Here is a 25,744-nt window from a genome sequence, read left to right on the forward strand (position 1 = left end):
TACGGTCGAGAAGCCAGGAAAACCGCCGGGGGATCCAGCATCGTTTAGACCGATATGCCTGTTGGACACACTTGGGAAGCTGCTGGAGAAGGTCATCCTTAACAGGGTGGTGCCGTTCACAGAAGGAGAACGTGGACTGTCACAGCTGCAGTTTGGATTCCGGAAGGAAAAGTCGACGGTGGATGCTATCCGGACGGTTCTGGAGATGGCCGAGAAGGCGTCCAAACAGAAGAGGAGAGGAAACCGGCACTGCGCCGTAATCACAATCGATGTCAAGAACGCGTTCAATAGCGCCAGCTGGGAGGCCATCGCCGTAGCACTGCATAGAATGCGGGTTCCAGGCTACTTGTGTCAGTTCTTGAAAAGTTACTTCCAGAACAGAGTCTTGGTGTACGACACTGAAGCTGGACAGAGGAGGATGAAAGTGACGGCGGGAGTTCCACAAGGCTCCATTCTCGGGCCAACGCTGTGGAACGCTATGTACAACGGAGTGCTTACGTTGCAGCTACCCACAGGCGTCGTGCTCGTGGGTTTCGCGGACGATATCGTCCTATCAGTAATAGGCGAGACACCGGAAGAGGTGGAAATGTTGGCGGCAGAATCGATCGGCATCATCGAAAACTGGATGGATGGAGTCAAGCTAAAGATAGCCCACCACAAAACGGAGGTACTTTTGGTGAGCAACTGCAAGGCAGTGCAGCGAGTGGAATTCTCCGTCGGAGAACACGTAGTAGCGTCGAAGCGAGAGCTGAAGCACCTGGGTGTGATGATCGACGATCGGCTAAACTTTAACAGCCACGTCGACTATGCCTGTGAGAAGGCGGCGAAGGCGATTAATGCACTGTCGAGGATTATGCCGAACACCGGTGGTCCGAGAAGCAGCAAGAGGCGGTTGCTAGCTAGCGTATCATCTTCGATACTGCGGTACGGAGTCCCAGCCTGGGGTGCGGCGCTGAAAACAAAGCGAAATCGGGTGAAGCTAAACAGCGCGTTCCGGCTCATGGCCATGCGAGTAGCGAGCGCGTATAGAACAATATCGTCGGATGCAGTTTGTGTGATTGCAGGGATGATCCCGATCTGCATCACCTTGGAGGAGGACATCGAGTGCTATGAGCGGAAGAGGACCAGCCAAGTGAGATCGTTGGTGCAAACGGCCTCAATGACAAAGTGGCAACAGGAATGGGATTCCACGGAGAAAGGGAGATGGACCCATCGGCTCATCCCTGATGTGTCGACTTGGGTGAACAGGAAGCACGGAGAAGTGTACTTTCACCTAACCCAGTTTTTGTCTGGTCACGGCTGCTTCAGGCAGTACCTACATCGGTTTGGCCATGCCGCTTCGCCCTTCTGCCCGGAGTGCGAGAACGTGGAGGAGACACCGGAGCACGTAGTGTTCATCTGCCCCAGATTCGAGGAAGTAAGAAGATCGATGCCGGCATTAAGCGTGGACAACGTCGTCGACGAGATGTGCCGAACTGAAGAGACGTGGAATGCGATCAGCAGGGCAGTCACAAAAATGCTGACGGAGTTGCAGAGGAAGTGGAGGAGCGATCAGCAAGCTGGGATCGCTTGAAGAGTAAGTGCACAGACTAGGAGCACAGTTTAGAAGCGACAAAAAGTGCATGAGCACTATAACAGAAAAGCGCATGATCGCATTTCCCCCCCTGAAACAGTCGCATCAGTGGTACCAGGAGGATCGAGGCATCTAGGTGTAGCAGAGTTTTTCCGATCGGTTTTCTCTGCTGGGGAGGTTGGGAGGAAAAAAAACACACACACACACACACACACACACACCCACACACACACACACACACACACACACACACACACACACACACACACACACACACACACACACACACACACCCACGCACACACCACACACACACACACACACACACACACACACACACACACACACACACACACACACACACACACACACACACACACACACCCACACCCACACCCACACACACACACACACACACACACACACACACACACACACACACACACACACACACACACACACACACACACACACACACACACACACACACACACACACACACACACACACACACACACACACACACACACACACACACACACACACACACACACACACACACACACTGTGGGCAGCAGGGACGAAAGTCCTGGGGCCTGACGAAGATGCTCGATCTTTAACGGAGCCTGTGGGGTACCTGGGCACCCCCCACAGTAAGCTATCCCTTACCGCGTTAATGCAGGGCTCTGGCGTGGTGGACATTCTTTCCCGCGCTCCCTCCTCTCCTCTTCTTGGCGCAACGTCCTCACTGGGACAAAGCCTGCTTCTCAGCTTAGTGTTCTACGAGCACTTCCACAGTTATTAACTGAGAGCTTCCTCTGCCAATGACCATTTTTGCATGTGTATATCGTGTGGCAGACACGAAGATACTCTATGCCCAAGGAAGTCAAGGAAATTTCCTTTACGAAAAGATCCTGGACCGACCGGGAATCGAACCCGTCACCCTCAGCATGGTCATGCTGAATACCCGTGCGTTTACCGCCTCGGCTATATGGTCCCGCGCTACTCGTGGGATTTAATCATGAAGTCAAATAAAAACCAAAATCTAGGTGGAAATAGTGGTGGGATCAACCCCTTCGCAAGTAGCGGGTTGACGAGATCTCCGACAAGGAGAAGTGAGGAGATAGGCGCTGGGAGTTGCGTACGCAGCTCAAGCGTGGGTGCTCCAGTCCACTTCCCGGCAAGCCAGCCGGTGGAGGTTATGGACGGAGCGTGGTTTTTGAGGGCCGTCAACCGAGGATCCAAAGGACGGTCCGCAATAGAGGTGGTTGAGCAGCAGCTTGGCAAAATCATCGACTTTGCGTCCACTAAGTCCAACATAAGCAAGGACCTGAAAACGGCCTTGCTTCGACTTAGGGCGTCGATCGACGATGCCAAGCAGGAGCACGCGGCACTCGCGTTGCTGACTGCTGCAGCAGCGGAGCCTACAAACGAGAAAGTACCGAAGTTTACCCAAACGGAGGCCTTCTCCTTCGCAGGAAGTCCGAATAAGGCGGAAGCGACTGCTCGCGACAAACGGGGCAAGCAATCGCAGAAGCGGGCGAGGCAACCGTCAGGCGAGGAGCTGTCTGGCGGTGCCCGCAAGGCCAGGCGAATCATTACCCCGAAAGTCGGTAATAATGCCGGAAGGTCGGACCCCAGCCAGGGTTCCCGGAAAGCTGGGAAGGGTGGGCCTGAAAAGGCTGGCCCTTCCCGGAACGATGGGAACAAGGGGTTGCGACCGCTAGTGGGCCCTCAACAGCCACAGAGTAGGGCGATCCAAGGGGAGGACCCCCCGTGGATGAAGGTAGAGCGGAAGAGGAAGAAGAAGGCGAATCCGCAGGTAGTAGCGCAGGACGCCAAGCCAAGGCGTAGGAGGGCAGGTGCCAAGCGCGAGAAAGGCGACGCTATCGTCATCAAGACGGAACAGTCCAAGTACTCAGACGTCTTGAAGATGATGCGAAGCGACGCCAAGCTTGAGAGTCTTGGAGCCGACGTACGCAGTATTAGACGTACTCGTACGGGCGAGATGATCCTGGAGCTGAAGCGCCAGAAGGAGCACAAGGGCGCCGCCTATAAGAGGCTGGCAGAAGAGGTCCTTGGTGAGGGTGTGCAGGTGAGGGCTGTGACACATGAGGCGACTCTGAAGGTCAAGGACATCGATGAGATCACCGAAGTGGAAGAGCTCGTCACGGCACTGCGGCAACAGTGCGATGTGCAGGTGGCCGCCGCAGCCGTTAAGCTACGGAAAGGGCCAGCAGGGGCACAGATAGCTTTGGTTCAGCTACCTGTGGCGGACGTCAAAAAGTCCGTTAAAGTAGGGAGCATAAAGGTGGGTTGGTGTGTATGTCACCTGACATTCCACGAGCCACCAGAGGTTTGCTTCAGGTGTCTGGAACCAGGACACAAGTCGTGGGACTGCAAAGGCCCCGACAGGCGCAAACTGTGCAGGCGATGCGGCGCTGAAGGTCATAAGGCCCAAAGCTGCACGAGTCCGCCCATCTGCATGATATGTACCGGGAAATCCTCGAACAACAGACATCCGATGGGTGGTCCAAGGTGCCCGGCCTTCAAGAAAGCCGCAGTGAACAACAAATCACAGTGCAGGTAACGCAGCTGAACCTGAACCACTGTGATACGGCTCAGCAACTGCTTTGTCAGGCAGTTTCTGAGTGGGAGACGGATATCGCCATCATATCGGACCCATACCGAGTACCCGCCGGCAACGGCAACTTGGTCGCGGATGGGACCAGATAAATGGCGGCGATATGGACGACGGGTAAATACCCCGTTCAGGAGTTGGTGTCTACTACCTATGAGGGCTTCGTGGTCGCCAAAGTAAACGGGGTCTTCTTCTGTAGCTGTTATGCGCCTCCGCGGTGGCCGATCGAGCAGTTCACGCAAATGCTGGACCGCTTAACGACCGTGCTAACAGGGCGAAGGCCGGTGGTAATAGCGGGCGACTTTAATGCCTGGGCCGTGGAATGGGGAAGCCGTTTCACGTACCAGCAGGGTCAGATCCTGCTAGAAACACTGGCCATCTTAGATGTCGACTTGGCTAATGTCGGTACCAAGAGTACCTTTAGTCGAAACGGAGCGGAGTCAATTATTGACGTGACTTTTCGTAGTCCTGGCCTAACAAGTAGTTCGAACTAGAGAGTAGATGATGGCTACACTCACAGCGACCACCTGGCGGTTCGCTACAGTATCGACTACAATAACAGCAGACAGCGGATAGAAGAAGAGGCGGCTAGCCCTCACAGGTGGAAGACATCATACTTCGACGAAGGGGTATTTAGGGAGGCGCTCCGCCGTGAGCGAAACTTAATCGGTTTAGACGGCGACGAGCTGGTAGCGGTGCTCTCACGTGCGTGTGATGCGACCATGCCTAGGCGAGTCCACCCTAGAAATGGGAGGCCACCGGCTTACTGGTGGACCGACGCGATTGCGGACCTGCGCCGCGCCTGCCTACGGGCTAGGCGGCGGATGCAGCGAGCACGATCAGAGGAAGAGCGAAACGAACGGCGGGTGGTGTCCGCCGCTGCGAAAGCCGCGCTTAAGACCGAGATAAGAGCAAGCAAAAAGGCCTGCTTTGAGGGTCTCTGTCAGAGTGCCAATACGAACCCGTGGGGTGACGCCTACAGGATCGTTATGGCCAAGACCAGAGGTGTGATGGCTCCTACAGAGCAATCTCCAGAGATGTTGTAGGGGATCATTGGAGGACTTTTTCCGCGTCATGATCCTAGTCCTTGGCCTCCTTTCGTAGGACAGCCGGGGACTGGGGCTGGCGATGAGGAGAGGGTCATCGATGTGGAACTTGCGGGGATAGCTAAGTCCCTTAGCGTAGGTAAGGCCCCAGGTCCGGACGGAGTTCCGAACTTGGCCTTAGAAGTAGCTATTGCAGAGGCTCCCGAGATGTTCAGGTCTGCTATGCAGAAATGCCTGGACGAGGGAGTTTTCCCAGAAGCTTGGAAGAGGCAGAGCCTGGTACTATTGCCAAAGGCGGGGAAACCACCCGGAGACCCGTCGGCATATAGACCAATATGCTTGATTGACACGGTGGGGAAGGTGCTCGAAAAGATCATCCTCAATAGAATGTTGCGGTTCACCGAGGGCGAAAATGGTCTTTCGAGTAACCAGTACGGCTTCCGGAAGGGGAGGTCCACCGTAGACGTTATCTTGTCGGTTACAAAAACCGCCGAGAAAGCACTCGAGCCTAAGAGGAGGGGAATTCGCTTTTGCGCGGTAGTGACTCTGGATGTAAGGAATGCGTTTAATAGCGCTAGCTGGTCTGCTATTGCCGATGCGCTCTTGCGTCTGGGGATACCGGAGTACCTGTACAAGATTCTCGGAAGTTACTTTCAGAATCGTGTACTAGTCTACGACACGGAGGTGGGTCGGAAGTGCTTTCACATAACCTCAGGAGTTCCGCAAGGTTCCATCATGGGTCCGGTGTTATGGAATGTCATGTACGACGAGGTGTTGAGGTTAGAGTATCCAGTGGGAGTGGTGATTCTCGGATTTGTCGACGACATTACGCTCGAAGTCTACGGTGAAACGATCGAGGAGGTAAAGTTGACTACCAACCACTCGATCAAGGTTGTGGAGGCGTGGATGCGGTCCAGGAAACTGGAGCTGGCTCACCACAAGACAGAGGTGACGGTTGTTAACAACCTGAAGTCGGAGCAGCAGACGGAGATCAGTGTAGGAGAGTGTACTATCCTGTCAAAGCGCTTCGTCAAACACTTGGGCGTGATGATCGACGATAAGCTTACCTTCGGTAGCCACGTCGATTATGCCTGTAAAAGAGCCTCCACAGCTATTGCACACAGTCCCGGATGATGTCCAATAGCTCTGCGGTGTACGCCAGTAAGCGCAAGCTTCTGGCTAATGTTGCTACGTCCATACTTAGGTATGGCGGCCCGGCGTGGGGCACCGCGCTAAGTACTAAATGCTACCGACGGAAGCTGGAAAGTACTTTGATACTAATTTACTACTTAATTCAATATAATTTAAGAAAAAGGTAAAGAAAAACACTAACACTAAGAAAAAGATCAAAAACTAATTCAAATTAAAAATTCACTATCATCAAAAAAATATTTACAATAAAAAAATTTAAATAACTATTTACACTTAGCCCTCTCAGGGTCTGTCCGGGAGAATCGTTGGGCGGACTCACTTCCCAATCTTGCACCGCGAATTCAATTTCATGCACGAAAGAGGGAGGAAAGGGAATTGCGCGCGAAATAATTAAGCTTTAATACTAAGAAAATGAATATTTACAATTTTAATTTATTAATTTTGGGGAAGGGAATTCAATGGGAAAAAAGGGAATGCACAGTTCAACATCACCTGTCGGTACTCTTCGCTGAAAGGGGTCTCGTCCTTCGGGCCTCTCGCCGTTCGACCAGTTGGTGGTGGCCGAACCGATTTGCTTGCCGACGCCGTTGTCGACTATCGGGTTGGAGCACTGGATACCCGCCGAAAAAAACTTCCTCTGGCGTCCTGACTGAGCCGAGTTGGTCTGCTGGGCTTCGAATTCACAAAGTTGACGCAGAAATCGTCCGTTGAATGCCAATGTTGGTTTGGGATCAACTTTCTGGGTCACTACTTCACTCCCGGTAACTATTTCGCCGCACAAGATTATCGCCGGCACTTACTACTTCACTCACGTAGGATTTCGTTTCTGAGAAATAGGTTTTAATTTCTTGTTAAAATAACGGACGAATTAAACTGTCGGAATTTCGTTACCGAAAAGAGGCCTAGCTTGAGCCTGCTTAGGCTTATAAGGCATTCCATGACTCCGCAATTCCCAAGCATAGGAGAACATTTCCCGGGAGGGTTTGTCTCCGCAAAGTTGGTACCGCGCGCCATGATGAATATGTACATATAGGATAGGAAATGGTTTAACGTTGAGATACCAGGGGGATAATAGAGTATGGAAGATTCAAATTCAAATTTAATTCATTTATATTTTTTATCTAATTCAGCTTATTTATTATATACATTTAATTTTAGTGTGAATGGTATCGTTGGAAAGGATTATGGGAATTTATTTACATATTTACAGGTTTGGTTTATTTATTCTAGTTCTTAAGCATAATTATTTACAAATGAAAACAAACAAGAAAACAAAGAAGAAAACAAAAAGAAAAATGCAAAATTTGGATTGGGACCTATCACAGAGGTAACAATTATCCCGGATCGGGTGTAAAAAAAAACTACAAGTTTCTTTTTTTTTAATAAGATTATCCAAGTTTGAAAATCAGATCTCCAAACAAAGATTCAGCCAAAAGTTCTCTGTTCTTTTAAATTTAAATTGATTTAAAGCAATGATTGTTCCTGGGCGGCAAGTGCTTTTCCTCCAAATCACGTAAATTTGTTAGAATAAGCCTGCTTTTAAATGAACCCGATTTTGGATTTCTGTTTCAAAGCGAAGACTCTCCCTAGCGTCCAATATAAGTTCATGTTGTGGCCGAGTTTGTCTTCATCAAAAATACAAAACCCTGAAACTTTTGTCTGCTTATCTGCTTATCCAGATTTGGTTATCTATGGAGTCGCTTTGTTAATCCCGATACGTAGTTAGATTATATAAATTGGTAATCCACAAATCGCAAAGAAACAAATTTTGTTTACTAAACCAGGTTTCGTCAGAAAAGCTCGCATTATTATTTCCACTCACAAAACCCACTGAATACAAGGCCAAAATCAATTATTTTCCAGTCAACATTTGTTGACTAAATCAGCTATACTAGTTTACTTTCAATACCATAGAGAACAGATGAACTATTTCTTCTCTTTGGGAATAGTGACGTCACAAGATACACCTTGGACTAGACTCTGTAAATTAAACACAAATTCAACTTCAAACATTCTATTTATCATTCTTTTTCATTCATTCATTTTCATTCAGTCTGTATTATTCATTCATTTCGTACATTTCCAGTCATTCATTTCCTTCATACTTTCATCTTCATTCTTCGTTCATTCAACTTTTCTCATTCTAAAACATATAATTCTAGGGCGCCCTAATATTATGGTTGTTTCGACGGTAACTCTAGGTGTCTCTGATTTCCAGAGAACCGGTGACCGTTTTGCGAAACTTATTTTTAATGAACCGATCTCACAGCTGCTTGCTTACTCCTTTCTCGCAAGCGAGAAAATATTGCATGCAACTTGAGCGGCTTTTCGATATCGACGATGGGGTCTGCAAAGCCTTTTGCTCAACCCTGCGAATGTCGACTCAATGAAAAAAGCTCTTGTGTGGGTGTGAAATGTCAAATAATGTTTACTATTTGCACGAACGAGGAGGAGGATCACCGTGAATCATGATGATTTTCACTGTTTTCACGGTTTTGAGACGATTTGGTGGTGAAGTTCAAGGTCATACGCATCGATTACGATTAAAGGAATGCGCAGGTGTAAGTGTTGTTTGTTTTTGTTTATTTTTAGGTACCTCACAGATGATCAATGATGGAAATAAAGATTGACAATGATACAGGCGTATCATTAATTTATCCGGGTTTTAAATGAATTGCCGGCCATACTCCGAGTGGTTTCCCTGTGAGATCTTCGAGGTCATATGACGAAGAACCTATTTTAGCCTTAACTTTGCACGGAAGATACTGCTGGCCGTATTTTGAATTGTAGTTGTCGGCAGCACTCGACGGTTTCATGTTTTTCCTGTAAACCAACTGCCCGACGGAAAATGATTTTGAGAATCGGCGACTTCGAAGATTGTAGTGTTGTGTAGACGATTTATGTGCCTTTTCTAGATTGGCTTTGACCAGGTCGTATATTTGCGAGAACGTTTGTTTCCGTCGTTCTTCAAGTTCATTGTCAGATAATGTTTGATCGTGGCGGAATAGACGATGGTCATTCCCCACTTCTGACAACTCAGTGCCGTGAGTTATGAAGTACGGCGTTAATCCGGTGGGTGTATGCTTGGTGGTATTGAGGATCATTTCTATTTCGGGGATTTTTGTATCCCACATACGCTGATCTTCCCGTACAGAAGTCCTGATAGCAGTGTTTATGGTGCGATTAACTCGCTCAACAGGATTGGCCTGCGAGTGATAGCGCGAATTAAGCCAATGTGTAATTTAAAGCGGTCAAGCAGCTCTTTAAAGATTTTGGAAACAAAAGTGCTACCGTTATCCGTGATGATAATTTCAGGCACGGAGTTTCGATAGAACCATTGATCCTTTAGAATCTCACACACGGCAGAACTATCCAATTTTCGTACGGGCTGTATCATCACCCACTTCGAAAAGTAGTCGATGATCACCAAAAGGTGTTGATTGCCCTTTAGACTGCGTAGGAGGGGGCCGACGAAATGAATCGAAATTATTTGCCACGGACGAGATGCTTGGCGCATTTTGCCCATTTCAGGAGTGACTGCTACGAATGGTGCTTTAATTTCTTTGCACATAGTGCAAGCCTGAATGTATGACCGTATGTTTGGGCCCATTTTCGGTCAATAATAACGTTTTTGGATACGAGCCAAAGTTTTCTCGTAGCCTTGGTGGAAGGTCTCATCGTGACTGTCCTTCACAATGGTAGGAATCTCGTCAGGCGATGGAACAATCTTCCATTCAAAACGGCTGTCGTACGGTTCGTTCTTTGCAGTAACGAACTTCATCAACTTGCCGTCTTCTAAGCGGAAATTAGCATAATCATCGGGATTACTCGTAACCTTTTCGACCAAGGAGGTGTACCAAGATGCCGAAGATGAATCTTGGACTACAGCTACACTTCTGGACAGGGCGTCCGGAACTACATTCTCTTTGCCCTTTCTGTGCACCACGGACATATCGAACTGCTGTAGATCCAAGCTCCATCGACTGCACCTTGAGCCAACCTTCCACTTGGTGTTGAGGATGTGGGTCAATGCTGACGAGTCAGTGATGAGGTTGAAATGATAGCCCTCAATATATCCACGGAAATGGTCAATAGCTAACAACGCTGCTAGTGCCTCTTTTTCGGCGGCGTGATAGTTCCGTTGAGGCGTGGTTAGCTTATGGGCATAGTAAGAGATTACTCTCTCACCATCCTCCTGCTGTTGGGTCAAGACACCAGCTACAGCGACGTCGCTAGCATCGGTTTGGATGGTAAATGCCCGCGTAAAATCAGGGTTACCTAAGATTGGGGCACTGACGAGTCGCTCTTTAATAGCGCAGAAAGATTTTTCCGCCTCATCGGTCCATTTAACAACTTTAGATTTAGTTTTTAGGAGATCGGTTAGCGCCGCTGTGATCTCGCTAAAGTCAGAAATAAATCTGCGGTAATAATTTACCATTCCTAGAAATCTCCTTAGGGCCTTTCATACTCAATTATTGGTCGAGTTTTCTCTGGGTTGGCCCGTAAGCCTTGTGTACTGAGGAGATATCCTAGGAACGGTATTTCTGGAACGCCAAATTGGGACTTTTCCAGATTTATGGATAAGTTAGCATCTCTTAGTCGACGCGCAATTTCTCGCAGAAGCTGCACGTGGTGCTCGAATGTTTCCGTCACCACGACAATATAGTCGAGGTAGACGAAAACATACGGTTCCAACACACCGTGACCCAGTACACGGTCCATTAGCCTGGCCAAGGTGGCGGGACTATTTACTAGACCAAAGGGCATACGGGTGTATTGGAACCTTCCTTTGCCTTGCACGCTGAACGCTGTATACTTCCTCGAAGCCGGATGAAGTGGTATTTGGAGAAAGGCTTCCGAAAGATCTATCGTTGAGAGATAATTGGCTTTCGGGAGCTGGCCGAGTATGCGACAGGGGTGCGGCAAAGGATAGGCATCTCGCACAGTGCGCTCGTTAATTTTGCGCGCATCTAAGCACAGGCGAACTTTATGTGGTTTGATTACTGGAACGCAATTCAATGACCACGATGAATTGCTGCGTTCAATGATCCCAGTATCTAGCAGGCGTTGCAGTTCAGTGGCTACCAAACCCTGAGTTTTCGGTGACATCACGTATGGAAATTGTCGGACTGGAGGTTTATTTCGCCATTCCTCCTTAATCTCAATGCGATGTTCGGTAAGTGGAGTCAAGGACAACTGACCCTGGCGGGCTGGCAAGAAAAGGGATTTTACTGCCTGAATTTCCCGTTGTTCCTCAATGGTTAAGATGGAAGCCGTCGTTGGCTGAGAGGGTTCTTCTTGGTCGATGTCGTCTACGAGGACACATTCCTCGACAGTCGGTTGAATGTTAAATTTGGACCAGAAATCCATGCCGCAAACGCAACGAATGGCTAAATTTGGCACAACCAGGGTTGGAATTATTTTGGTTATGCCGTTAAAAGTAAATGGCAAATAAATCTGACCACGAATCTCCAACGGTTCACCACCAGCAATGCGCAAATTTATAGGATTCGAGAGAGGATTGAGTTTACACGAATTTAGAGACGAATACACGTTATCATTAATCAGCGTAAGGTTACTACCACTGTCTAGAAGCGCCCGAATCTTTCGATCGTACACTGTCACAGTAGTATAGGGGCGATTATCGTTAGGGAACGGGTAGGTAATTAAACAAGTGATAGGCTCTTTAGAGTAAATATCTTCGGTGGCTTTTATAAAAAAGGTAGTCGATTGAGTCGGATACGCATTTACCGGTTCAGCGAGCCGCGCTTTTCGCTCGCTGACATGGCGTTTTTTATACAATACGGGCAATTGTTAAAGGGGTAACCGCGGAAGCCACAGTTTTCGCACAGCACTGCTCTTGGCATACTGCACTCTCTTAGTGAATGGCCGTAAATACCACAATTGTAGCACGTGTTATCGGGAGGAGGTTGATATGTATCAATCAGATTTTCGAGGGTTGATCGCGCTCTTTGTTGAGGCTGATTTCTTACGGGCGCATGTGATGCATTTTTGGGTGGATTTGGTAAGTGAGGGGGACGCGACGACTTTTGAGGATTTGGCTGGACTGGTAGTGACGCTGTCGATTGATGTGGTTGGTTATCTACTAAAGCTTTCTTGGGTTTTGTTTGACTGACGGTATTTACTGATTTCTCAATCCCAAACACTTTGTTGTAGGCGGAGAAATTAAGCGAATCAATTTTCTGACCAGCCGCAATCAATGTGGGCAGATCAGTTATCGGAAGAAATGTTAATTGCTTGCGATAATCGATTCGAATATTTAGGAGCAATATTTGAACCTTTTCGTGTTCTGGTATCTGAACACACATAGTCCGGAACAGTCGTTCCATTTCATAATAAAATTCATGAAACGACTCGTTTCTTTGCTGGCGTCGCTGATAAATTTTCATTTTTATCAGTGCGTCCAAATCTGGATGCATGAAGGTTCTCTTTAGTTCCAGCACCAGGTGCTCCCAATTCAAAAATCGACCGGTGGAACGCATGGTCATATACCATTTTAATGCTGGTCCAGTAAAAAGGTGAACGGCCGATTCGAACAATTCAACGTCAGAAACATGCTCTGCCAAAGGAAAAGTTTGGACGATTTCTAAGAATTCGTTTAGTTTCAGTCCTTGATCTGTTCCATCATATTTGTTAATCTTCCATTGAGAAACAGGTAAAGTATGCCGGGATGGATTAGGCTGCTGCACTGGATAGAACGTTGGATATGGTGAGTATGGTATGGGCATTTGAGGTAGCTGTGATTATGTAGGTTGCCGATTCGAATGTGGGGTAGTCGTTGGCTGCGAAGCGGTTGGTGCATTGTAATTGAACCACGATTGAGAGAAGATTTGCGGGTTCGGGGTAAAAGTGTTTGAAGCCACTGTAGGCATTTGTAGTAATGACTGCGTGGTGGAAGGGAAATAAGGCACATTTTTATAGGAGTTGGATTGCATTGTTTTAGGTTGATCAGCAAAACTAACCGAATGCGGATTTTGCTGCCGATCAGAATTTATTGGCGCGTTTGAATCTATTGTTCGCGGTGGATACACCATCGCCCGGCTAGAATCGAAAACTGAAGCTTGAGCAGATGATGTGGGTAGGGTGGTTGTTAGAACCTGCGCACTTTCCAACTCTTTTATGCGAGCATGCAGAGATTCAACATAGGCCTTATCTTCTGCGCACAGATTAGATAATCGGCACTGTTGCTGTGCAAGCTCTTGAGAAGAATTTTGTGGTTGGTTGCATGGACCACTGTCTACTCTCACGTTATTGCTAGGAACTCCTGAAGGACCTAGGACCTCTTGGTTAGCCGCGAACAAATTAATTAACGCTTGTTCATTGTCAATTTCTTGCTGAGAATTTGCAGTGTTTAATTTCTCAGTATAAAACTCTTTAGCTAAAACTACAACAATGTCCACAAATAGACATTTCAAAAATTCAGTTTCTTGTACGGTAATATCTTTGCATTTCAAAAGCTGCTAAGCTCTGTGAGCGTAATGCAAAAGTCTAGTTTTGCATTTAGCCCTCACAGTGCGGTCATTTTGTTTCACCGTTTCACTAATTTCCAAAAACATTTTCTCACATAAGCTTATTTCCTCCATTTTGTTCTCGCCTAATACTGCTTCTATAATCATTTTCTGCTCCTTTTCGGCTTTAAGATGCTCACGCAAGCTTCTCCGCCTGCGCGACAAAGTCGGATTATCTCTAATCACGATAGCACGCATTGACACTTCACACAAAAGCTCTTCATTTTCTAAATGGTCTACTCTGATATCATGGTACCACCCTAGCATCATTTCCGTAGCCTGCGTGAAATTTATACGCTCCATGGCTATCTGGTTTTAAACTGATTCACAAAATCTATATATATATAAAAATGAGTTTGAAGTCCCTTTGAGGCAACAAAACTCAAGAACGGATGAACCGATCAGCTTGACTCTTGTACGGTTCGGTTCGTATTCGTGTTGGCTGTGTTTATATGTACAAAAAGTTATGAAAATCAACTAGAAAAGTTGGAAAATTGATAAAGTACTGATTTTCGTGAGATGGGAAGGAAATCAACACGATCAAAATGAAACCAATCTAGAGTGCGCTGCTATTTTGAGCTCAACAGTTGTCAAACCACCACAAGACGGCAAGACAAAGTTTGCCGGGACAGCTAGTATAGAAATAAAATTCACTAAATTCCAAGCTAAATTCACAAAAGAAGTAATTCAATTCTATTCACTTTCAATTCACACTTAATTCAATTGGAAATAATTCTATTCAGGAAATGCAACAATGGGTTTATGAATGGCTGTCAATTGTTTAATGATTTCTATAGAAAGAACAAAGGTATTTAAAAAGGTTTTGTTAGAGCTTTCACACGAGGTTTTGTAATTTGGATTGCACAATTTAATAAACTAATACTGAAAAGAATTGGAGCAAAATTGATAATTTTCGATTTTGATTTCTCCCGGAGCACAATTGAAAAAAGTTCTAATTAGGAATTCAAGCAGAAACTTTTTTCAGACACTAATTCACGTTGGGTGCCATTTCATACTAATTTACTACTTAATTCAATATAATTTAAGAAAAAGGTAAAGAAAAACACTAACATTAAGAAAAAGAGCAAAAACTAATTCAAATTAAAAATTCACTATCATCAAAAAAATATTTACAATAAAAAAATTTAAATAACTATTTACACTTAGCCCTCTCAGGGTCTGTCCGGGAGAATCGTTGGGCGGACTCACTTCCCAATCTTGCACCGCGAATTCAATTTCATGCACGAAAGAGGGAGGAAAGGGAATTGCGCGCGAAATAATTAAGCTTTAATACTAAGAAAATGAATATTTACAATTTTAATTTATTAATTTTGGGGAAGGGAATTCAATGGGAAAAAAGGGAATGCACAGTTCAACATCACCTGTCGGTACTCTTCGCTGAAAGGGGTCTCGTCCTTCGGGCCTCTCGCCGTTCGACCAGTTGGTGGTGGCCGAACCGATTTGCTTGCCGACGCCGTTGTCGACTATCGGGTTGGAGCACTGGATACCCGCCGAAAAAAACTTCCTCTGGCGTCCTGACTGAGCCGAGTTGGTCTGCTGGGCTTCGAATTCACAAAGTTGACGCAGAAATCGTCCGTTGAATGCCAATGTTGGTTTGGGCATCAACTTTCTGGGTCACTACTTCACTCCCAGTAACTATTTCGCCGCACAAGATTATCGCCGGCACTTACTATTTCACTCACGTAGGATTTCGTTCCTGAGAAATAGGTTTTAATTTCTTGTTAAAATAACGGACGAATTAAACTGTCGGAATTTCGTTACCGAAAAGAGGCCTAGCTTGAGCCTGCTTAGGCTTATAAGGCATTCCATGACTCCGCAATTCCCAAGCATAGGAGAACATTTCCCGGGAGGGTTTGTCTCCGCAAAGTTGGTACCGCGCGCCATGATGAATATGTACATATAGGATAGGAAATGGTTTAACGTTGAGATACCAGGGGGATAATAGGGTATGGAAAATTCAAATTTAATTCATTTATATTTTTTTATCTCATTCAGCTTATTTATTATATACATTTAATTTTAGTGTGAATGGTATCGTTGGAAAGGATTATGGGAATTTATTTACATATTTACAGGTTTGGTTTATTTATTCTAGTACTTAAGCATAATTATTTACAAATGAAAACAAACAAGAAAACGAAGAAGAAAACAAAAAGAAAAATGCAAAATTGGGATTGGGACCTATCACAGAGGTAACAACTTACAGCCTTATGTGCCTGAGGGTTGCGAGCGCATACCGTACCGTGTCACACGACGCTCTCTGCGTCATTACTGGTATGGTGCCTATCAGCATTCTTATCAGTGAGGACACGGAGTGCTTCGAAATGCGCGGCACAAGAGGCATACGCAGGACTGCCAGGATGGCCTCTATAGTGGTAATCACGTTCAAATGTATGCGTGCCTTTTTTGTAGATGTAGTTGTGAAACTGTGAGGAAAACATTTGCACTCTTACACCGGATATTAGTTTTTTAATTATTAACCCGTTTTACCCAATTTGATTGGGTAATATTTTCATATGCAATTTGAATAGCCTTCGAATTGGCGTGCATTTTTGTGTGAGGAAAAATTCGTGCTAGTGTTCGTGTGTTGAAATGTCACTTATCTCTACACGGGGAAACGAAAAAACTCAAAATTAAGTATTTTTCATCCATCTTGACAGCTAAGTAAAACCAGTCAAATTTGAGTTATTCGCGAAGTACTCAAATTTGAGTTGTTTCACTAGAAGGCCGTTTTGGATGAAATCTACTTTCTTGAAAACAGTACGTTTTGGCTCAAATTAACCCAAAATCAAGTCTCACGTAAAAGAAAATATTGTTGGAATTTTCATTCACAATATGATTTAAAGTGATGTTTGAAGTAATTGAAATAAAATTAACTTTATTGCTGTTTATTAAATCAAGACTTGACGGAACCCTGAATCAAGTAATACATTATGTAGAGCACACATAGAACATATTCATCAATAATATTCACGTTCGTTAGCCGGATCTTGTACTCTTCCTACGAGTTGATTGTTGGCAGTCGCGATCCGTATGTTCCCCTATCTGGCCCCAGCTCTGACTCCACCGTGCGAGTGTATTTCTGCCAAATTAAAATAAACCAATAAGATTGCGTTTTAAATTTTATTTTATAAAAACTTACCGGCGCTTTCGTTCTAAAGCTGAATTCATCCATTTTTGAACCAGCTGAATTTTATTTTCGATTAGTCTTCAGGATCTGCGGTTGCGCGTCGATGTATGCATATGGATTTAGTGAAGAGGCACTGCAAATTTGAAAAATAGTTGAAGAAAATGCGAAAATGTTTAATTAATTTACTAACTTACCGTCATTCACGACGAAATCTCTCGAGCTGTGAAACAAACATGGCGAATAGTAAATTTTCACCCAACATGAAGTGTGAACGCAACACTTCATTTTGGGTACTTCCACAGCAGGGAAAGTCAAAACAATATTTTTGACATCAACAACTCCAAAATAACCCAAAAGCAAGTCTTTGAGGATAACGCCAAGTTTAAGTAAAAAGTACCTTGCGATCAGTTCGATTTTCACCCAAAAAGCAAGTGTTGGCTCAGTACCAAATTTTAAGTACTTTTTATCTCCGTTTTGAGTTATTCAAATTCCCCGTGTATGGTCAAATGGCAGCGCGCGTGGGACAGTTCCACCAAAGGAAGGTGGACCCATAGGTTGATACCGAGGGTAGATAGTTGGATTAATAGGCGCCATGGGGAAGTTACATTCCACCTGACACAGGTCCTTACAGGTCATGGTTGCTTCCGACAGTATCTACACCGTTTCGGGCATGCGGATTCTCCCGAATGCCCAGCGTGCAATGGTTTAGAGGAAACGGCGGAACACGTTTTGTTCGTGTGCCCGCGTTTTCGCACAATGCGTGACCGCATGCTTGCCACATGCGGGGAGGACACAAACCCGGACAACTTGGTCCAGAGGATGTGTAGGGATGAGTTTGGCTGGAACGCCGTTTCAACGGCTATCTCCCATATCGTCTGGGAACTACAGAGGAGGTGGCGCGTGGACTCGGAGAGTGGCTAGTCCAGATGCAGTACAAGAGGTGGTCCAGGGGTTCGGAGTCCGCTTCGTATGTCATACCGGTGCCCTGCGGTCGAGATCGACCCTTACAACGATTAAGTGGCCGCGGAGAGGAAGTCCCAGTAGCGGTGCTGTCGTGGCGTCGGTCTACTGGGTTGGATCCGAGCCCGGTGTGGTGTGTGTGTGTGTGTGTGTGTGTGTGTGTGTGTGTGTGTGTGTGTGTGTGTGTGTGTGTGTGTGTGTGTGTGTGTGTGTGTGTGTGTGTGTGTGTGTGTGTGTGTGTGTGTGTGTGTGTGTGTGTGTGTGTGTGTGTGTGTGTGTGTGTGTGTGTGTGTGATCCAACTAACCCCCACTGTCCGGCAGTGGTATTATGGAAGAAAGTTTTCTGCAATATCATTTTGATACTATTGCAAAAAGCTTTAGTCCGGGAGTTAGAAGGTGATAGCTCTATTACAGATTCAGAGACCCATTTCAGAATGGCTGGAGAGACACGTCCATTCAGAAGTCACTTTCACTTACAATAAGCCCCGCATGTGTACATTACCGTTGTCATTTGGACAATGATAATGCCAACACACTTCCTGATTCAAAGGAAATCTTTGAAACTGGCGCGTATTTTGTTCATTTTGTTATAGTAAAAGTAATCAGAACATTCTCACCGGAATCCATCCAATCCAAGGTAGCGCTGCCATCACCATGAGAACGTCTTCGTTGTGCAGTCAGGCTTCCTCCTCGTCTCGCCGCCGTTGTGCTTGCAGTCAGTCATCATTTGAACACACGTCACTTTAGCATATTAGTTTTCATTATTGCTATGTGCTTTAAAATCCACGAATGTATTCACTTTATACATTTTATTGCATAACTTCTCTGCACACTTCGCTGAAATGAGAAACATATTGTTTAGACTTTAGGACCATTTTTGGAGGGTTCTGGGCAGGTCTGGTCAATGCTAAACGGGTTACAGGGACTCCGGAAGGTGGTCAATTGGGTAACGACAATGAACATCGTATAGTTTTTGCTCCAAAACTCGGCGCCACATGGTTCAACCTTCTTCTGTTGTTCTTGTGATACAAAAAGAGATTTATTGTCATCTTCTTCATCTTCTTGACATATCATCCCTACTGAAAAAAACCTGCTTCTCAACTATGAGTTTAATGAGCACTTCTACTGGTATTTACTGAGAGCTTTCTCTGCTTATCATTATTTTACATATGTATATCGTGCGGCAGGCACGAAGATACTCTATGCCCAAGGGAGTAAGGATAATTTCCCTTACGAAAAGTTCCTAGCCCGACCGTAAATCGAACCCGTGTCCCTCAGTATAGTCATGCTGAATGCCTTTACAGCTATGGTTATAGGGGCCCCAAATGAATAGTCATATTAGTTCCACGTGATCACCGAAGTGGCCACCGGAAAATCCATATTGTATTGCTCTCAGATGTTTACAACAAATGTAGGCAATACCAATAAATGTATAGATTTGTAAATTTTGGTTAGTATTCTCACAACAACAATTAGGCTGTTACAAATATTTATTTAACTTTTTTCCCACCCTCTGGTCGAGGGAGGGGGACAAAATTAATAAACCATTTAATCTGAAAAATATGAAAAACTCATCGAATTTGTTACAGAACTTTTAAAAGACCCGATATTTTGATAAATATTTTTTTATCTGCCCCCTCAAAATGCAAAATCCTACCAAAAATTTTTGGAGGGGGGGGGGGGGGGTTGGTAGACAAAGAGACAAAATGAAACATGCATCCACCTTATTGTAGATGTAGCAATCTAACTTCCAAAAAAATGTACTCTCACTGGAAATGAACTCGAAATTTGTTATTACAAATTATAAAATACAAAGATGAAGTAATGAGGATGTTTCATGTCTGTTGGAGGAAGTATTGTTGAAAATTGCTCTATTCCAGTGGCCTTTTCCATCTCTGGTGAAAATAACACAAAACATCCTTCGGGAGCTCCCACGAGGAGCTTCACTAGGATTTCCGGCAGAATTTCCACCAGGAATTCCTCACGGAGTTCGTACGAGAATCTCTCACGAAGCTTTACCTATTATTCGTCTAGAAGTGCCCGCAGGAGGTCCACCAGAACTTTATTATTATTATTTTATTATTTATTATTAACTTCCTCTAGATTGATGGTGCTCAGCACTTTACACAATTCATCAACAAAATCTCTTAGTACTTATCGTAAACCACTTCAATGAAAAGCAAATTTGTACATATTCAAACTGAAGCTTAGTATTGAGGCAATTTAGTAGTACAAGGTTACTAAACTGAAATAAGTTTTTTATCTTTTCGTAACTTGACGAACTTCTGAAAAACTGAGTGTGGCCTGCGGGTCTAATTTTTACTCAAGCGAGCAAATCTCGAAAGATTGAAAATATCCATAACCAGCTAGCTACAACACTAGGCGTTGGATAAAGCGTAAATTTGTAACACATCTCTTCAGTTTTTATTGATTTCTAATCAAATGTTGCGAAAAATACGAAAAGCGCTGAGCTCCACTGCTCTAGATGTGCCATTGGTAACCTTTAAGGAGTTCCATAAGGAATACTTCCAGTAGTCCCACCATCAATTCCGAGAATTGCTCAAGAAGTTTCAACGAAAATTCTTCTAGGAGTTCCACCAGAAATCCCTCTAGAAGAGGTTGCCCCGGAAATTTTCTCGCCAGTAGTCATTTTTTTTTTTAACTAAGAACTATTTGCGAAGTAACAACGGGAATGCCTCTAGGAGTTTCTCAGGAAAATCCTCTAGGAGCTCCTCAACGAATTCTTCTAGAAGTTCCAAACAGACTTTCTCTAGGAGTTCTACTAAATGTTTTTATTTATTACTTCCACCAATTACACTTGTTTACAAAAAAAAACGAAAGTCATGAACTTCTATCATCGACCAAAAAATAGAACAAAAATCGATTTCAAATCGACACCCTTGTATGCAAAGTAGAAAAAAAATTCCGCTCTACTGTATTTTTTTTTCCTTCACGTTTTCGAACTCAGGGCATGCTTCTGCACTAAACATAATCATCAGCTTACCGAGTTCAAAAATGCTGTAAACTAGTGTTATTTCTCTAGTAGATCCACTGGGAATTCCTAAAGGAGTTCCTGTCAGACTTTCACTGGGAATTTTGCTCAAAGTTTCAACGGAAGTACTGCCAGTTACACCGGAAGTTTCACTCGAAGATCCTCTATGAATACTTGTAGGGCCCCCTCCGCTAATATCCAGAAATTGTAGTAGTTGATTCACCATGAATCCGGCCAGCAAATCCACCGTGACTTCCTCCAGTAAATTCACTGGAACTCCTCTAAGACTTCCACCAGAGATTCTCCTTGGTGTTACAGCAAGGATCCCACTAGAAAATAGACTAGGGATTCGACTAGAGAATTTCTCTAAGAGTTGCATCGATTATTTCTAGAAGTTGCATCGGGAAATCCGGCAAGAGTTATACCGGAAATTCTAGTGGGAATTCTTCTCGAAGTTCCACCGAAAATCTCTTCAGAAATCGTTCTAAAAGTTCCAAAGAGAATTTTCTCAAGAATTCCTCAAAATACTTCTCTATGTGTTCCGCCGCAAATTTCCTCTAGAAGATAAACTTTTAATCCCTACAGAAGTTCTGTCAGGAATTACTTTGAGAGTATAATTCACTGGGGATACTTCTCGAAGTTGCAATGTATAATCATATAGGAGGTCCACTAGAAATTCCTAGAAGGAGTACCGCCGAGAATATTAGGTTATTACTGTAGAAGTTCCACCGTACATTTCTGCACGAATTCCATCTAGAATTTCTCTACAAGTTTTACCATAAAGTGCTCTAAAATTTTCGCAGAAAATTCAACGGAAAGTCTTCTCCTAGGAGTTACAGCAAGGATCCCACTAGAAAATCGACTAGGGATTCGACTAGAGAATTTCTCTAAGAGTTGCATCGATTATTTCTAGAAGTTGCATCGGGAAATCCGGCAAGAGTTATACCGGAAATTCTAGTGGGAATTCTTCTCGAAGTTCCACCGAAAATCTCATCAGAAATCGTTCTAAAAGTTCCAAAGAAATTTTCTCAAGAATTCCTCAAAATACTTCTCTATGTGTTCCGCCGCAAATTTCCTCTAGAAGATAAACTTTTAATCTCTAGAGAAGTTCTGTCAGGAATTACTTTGAGAGTATAATTCACTGGGGATACTTCTCGAAGTTGCAATGTTTAATCATATAGGAGGTCCACTAGAAATTCCTAGAAGGAGTACCGCCGAGAATATTAAGTTATTACTGTAGAAGTTCCACCGTACATTGCTGCACGAATTCCATCCAGAACTTCTCTACAAGTTTTACCAAATAGTGCTCTAAAATTTTCGCAGAAAATTCTACGGAAAGTCTTCTAAAAGTTCCTTCGGAAGTTTCTCTAGGTAGCATCAAGTTATTAAGTAATATTTAAATCTTAATTTTTGGACCACTCTCCCTCCATGACGCATTTTTTTTGTGTGAAAATCCAGAGTTCCACTCTAATTTCTCTTGGATTCGCACCGTAAATTTGTTTAGAAGTTTAACCGGAGTTTCTTTCTGGCAGGTTCATCAGATAGTCTTTCAAGAGTTTTGTTGTGAATACCTGTAGGAGCTCCGCAACACAGATGCTTCGTGAATTCCTCAAGGAGCTCCTCCAGAAATTCCTCTTGAATTTTTAATAGTTACACCGGATATTCCTCTAGAATTAATAGTAGATATACCCAGAGGAGTTTCACCGGGAAATCCTCTTGGAGTTCCACTAAATGCTCTATGTTTCTGGTTCATAGTTTTTATGGATGCTCCACATGAAATTCTTCAAAGACTTTTATTCGATTGTTTTTAAGATTTTCATCGGGAAACCCTCTAAGATTTCCTACCGAAAATCATTGAGAAGCTTCACGGGGAAATTCTGTAAAAAATTCACCATGCGTTACACCAGTAATTCCTCCAAGAGATAATTTTATTATTTCTTTAATTAAAAAAAAAAACAACCACAAGCAAAAAAAAACAGTTCCACCAGGAATTCCTCAAGGATTTCCAGAGGAATTGTCCTAAAAGTTGCGCCGCTGATTCTTCTAGGGTTTCTACCAAGAATTTCTCTAGCAGAAACTCCTTCAGTAAATCTCCAGAATTTCATTCAGTAGTCTCTCAGGAAATTTCTTCGAGCGGTCGTCCGAAAATTCCTTCAAGAGTTCCTTCGGAATTCCCATAAATTTTCCATAGGTTCCGAAAGAAATCGACTTGACAATGCCTTCAATAGATTCTCCGGGAAACTTTAGAGAAATTCTCCGCGGAAATTTTAGATGATTTATCGGTGAATCCCTCAAGGAGGGATTCCCGATTTGGCTCCTACAGAAATTCCCGGTACATCTTCTGGAGAAATTCCTGGTGAAGCTTTTAGAACAATCCTCAGTATAACTTCTATTTATAAAGCACGGAAACTTTTATTTCCTATGATATGGAATCATTTTATAATCAATTCTTTGATCACAAAGAATCAAATGACAGATTGATTTCTCACATTTTGCACCTCAAGCGAGTTTCTCTGACGACCATGGCTAAGATCGAGATCATCTTTGAATGAACCTTAATCTGGCTTGCAGTCTTAATAAATTGGCATACGAATTTATTTTCTTGGCTCCAAAGTTTGGATCCCAATTTGTAATCTTCACAGTCGAAAATCGCAGGATAAGATCGAGATCATCATTTCTTCATAGAATATTACAAACTATAAATGTAAATATAAATGAAAATGATTAAAATTGAGCTGTCGGAAGCTTATATTTGTTGTAAAAATCTGAGAGCAATATTATATGGATTTTTCCGGTGGTCACTCCGGTGACCACGTGATTATTCATTTAGGGCCCCTATAACCATAGCTGTAAAGTAAGGTGGCCCACACTTATATGAAAAACAAAAAAACTAAAATTGTCAAGTCTTACCTCCTAAATCAGTTGTTTCGGGCTTCCAGAAGTTACGTTCAAAATTTGAGCAAAATCGGTTGAGCCTAAGGGGGCGCTCAAAACGCTTGAAGTTTGTATGGAAAAACTTGGCCAAATGTATGCAGAAATTTTAGGTTTTCGAATTATGCCTCTAGGTGGCGCTGTAAGCGTTCAATAATCAAACCCTTGTAGGTGACTATATGACAAACAACTTTATCGAAGACCGCAAAGTGATCCAACGTCTATGAAAAAAGTTATACTCTAGGTAAAGTGAGGCTAAACTTTATTGATGTTTTTCCAGTACATGTAAAGGAATAATATCAATAATGACATCTCAATACATTGCCTCACTTTGTCTAGGATATAACTTTTTTCACAGCCGTCAGATCATTTCGCGGTCTTCGACAAAGTTCTTTGGCATATAGTCACCAACAATAATACCAAAGGGTTTGACTATTGAACGCTTACAGCGCCACCTAGTGGAAAATTCGAAAACCTAAAATTTCTGCATATATTTGGCCAAGTTTTCCCATACAAACTTTGAGCGTTTTGAGCGCCCCCTTACGCTCAACCGATTTTGCTCAAATTTTGAACGTAACTTCTGGGAGTCCAAAACAAGAGACGGTGGCCGCGAGTGCAGGTGTTTTTGCTTTTGACAGCAAATTTTTCGAGTGATTTTTTTTTTCGCGATTTGGCTGATGGTTCGGCTGGCCCTACGCCACCCGGATTATAGATTCAATGGAAATTGAATGTTTCGGAGGGTGTTAGCCGTTGTAAGCCGAGTATTTCGTCTAAATGTCTTGAAGAGTATGCTGATTGCAAACGGGCTGAAAAAATTACTTGGTCCACGATGATTACATCGCGTGTGTATACGTATCGGGTCGTGATGACTGCTTCTTGTTTTGATTACCGGATCGCGGTCAATCTCAATTTTGCGCCGGTGAAAATGAACCACCATGGTATTAAGTGAACGTACCATCAGTGATAAATTCAGTACTGTTCGCATGGTGCTTTTTATTTGGTTGGACATCGGACCGAACGGATGCGGCTGACGATCAAACGACTTGCTGTGGAGCTCTCACTCGGAAGCTGTGGACTGATTTCCCACAATAATCAACTGTTTTATATGCGTATTCAGTTGAATTCAATTATCCAATCGTATCGTAATCAATCTTTTGTTAAATCATTATATTTACTACTAATATTTACTCTTTCAGCGGTAACCAGGTAAATGATTAAACTAAATTTATAATAATTTGTCATGTGCTTTTTCGCCAAGGAAAGCTTCCCATAACACCCCATCCACATCCAACTCCAGATATCTATGAAGTGGGCCAAGTTCTTGGACATATTCTGAGTAGATATCTAATCAACATTTCCTCCCCATCCCCGCTGATCGTAAGGACCTGGCCAAGTGTCGAGAGTTCGTTAAATGAAAGGTTTGTCAAGTCCCAGGCAACTTTTCTGGCGCATTAAACTTCTCTATCGACAGCCACCCCAGGATGTGTACGGTCGGCTATGCTATGCTATGCTATGCTATGCTAACTTCTGGGAGTCCAAAACAACTGATTTGGGAGGTAAGACTTGGAGTTTTTCGATTTTTTCTTTCATATAAGTGTGAGCCACCCTACTGTAAAGGCATTCAGCATGACCATACTGAGGGGCACGGGTCCGATTTACGGTCGGGCTAGAAACTTTTCTAAGGGAAATTACCCTTACTCCTTTGGGCGTGCCTGCCACACGATATACATATGTAAAATAATGATTAGCAGAGAAAGCTCTCAGTAAAT

At 44.0% G+C, this 25,744-nt stretch overlaps 1 protein-coding gene and 1 long non-coding RNA gene across 19 annotated transcripts in view; one reads left to right on the forward strand and one right to left on the reverse strand.

Moving 5' to 3' along the window:
- Positions 1–25,744, forward strand: part of LOC109405099 (unconventional myosin-XVIIIa) — a 1,227,991-nt gene that overhangs the window by 461,031 nt on the left and 741,216 nt on the right. The window lies entirely within an intron of this gene.
- LOC109408755 (uncharacterized) lies at positions 16,581–17,582 on the reverse strand. Its single transcript, XR_009999529.1, has 3 exons — positions 17,287–17,582; positions 17,105–17,225; positions 16,581–17,044 (listed from the first exon to the last, which is right to left on the reverse strand). It is a non-coding gene; the product is annotated as an uncharacterized LOC109408755 (long non-coding RNA).

This window comes from Aedes albopictus, chromosome 3, assembly GCF_035046485.1.
Source record: "Aedes albopictus strain Foshan chromosome 3, AalbF5, whole genome shotgun sequence".
In the NCBI taxonomy this organism is placed as follows: domain Eukaryota; kingdom Metazoa; phylum Arthropoda; class Insecta; order Diptera; family Culicidae; genus Aedes; species Aedes albopictus.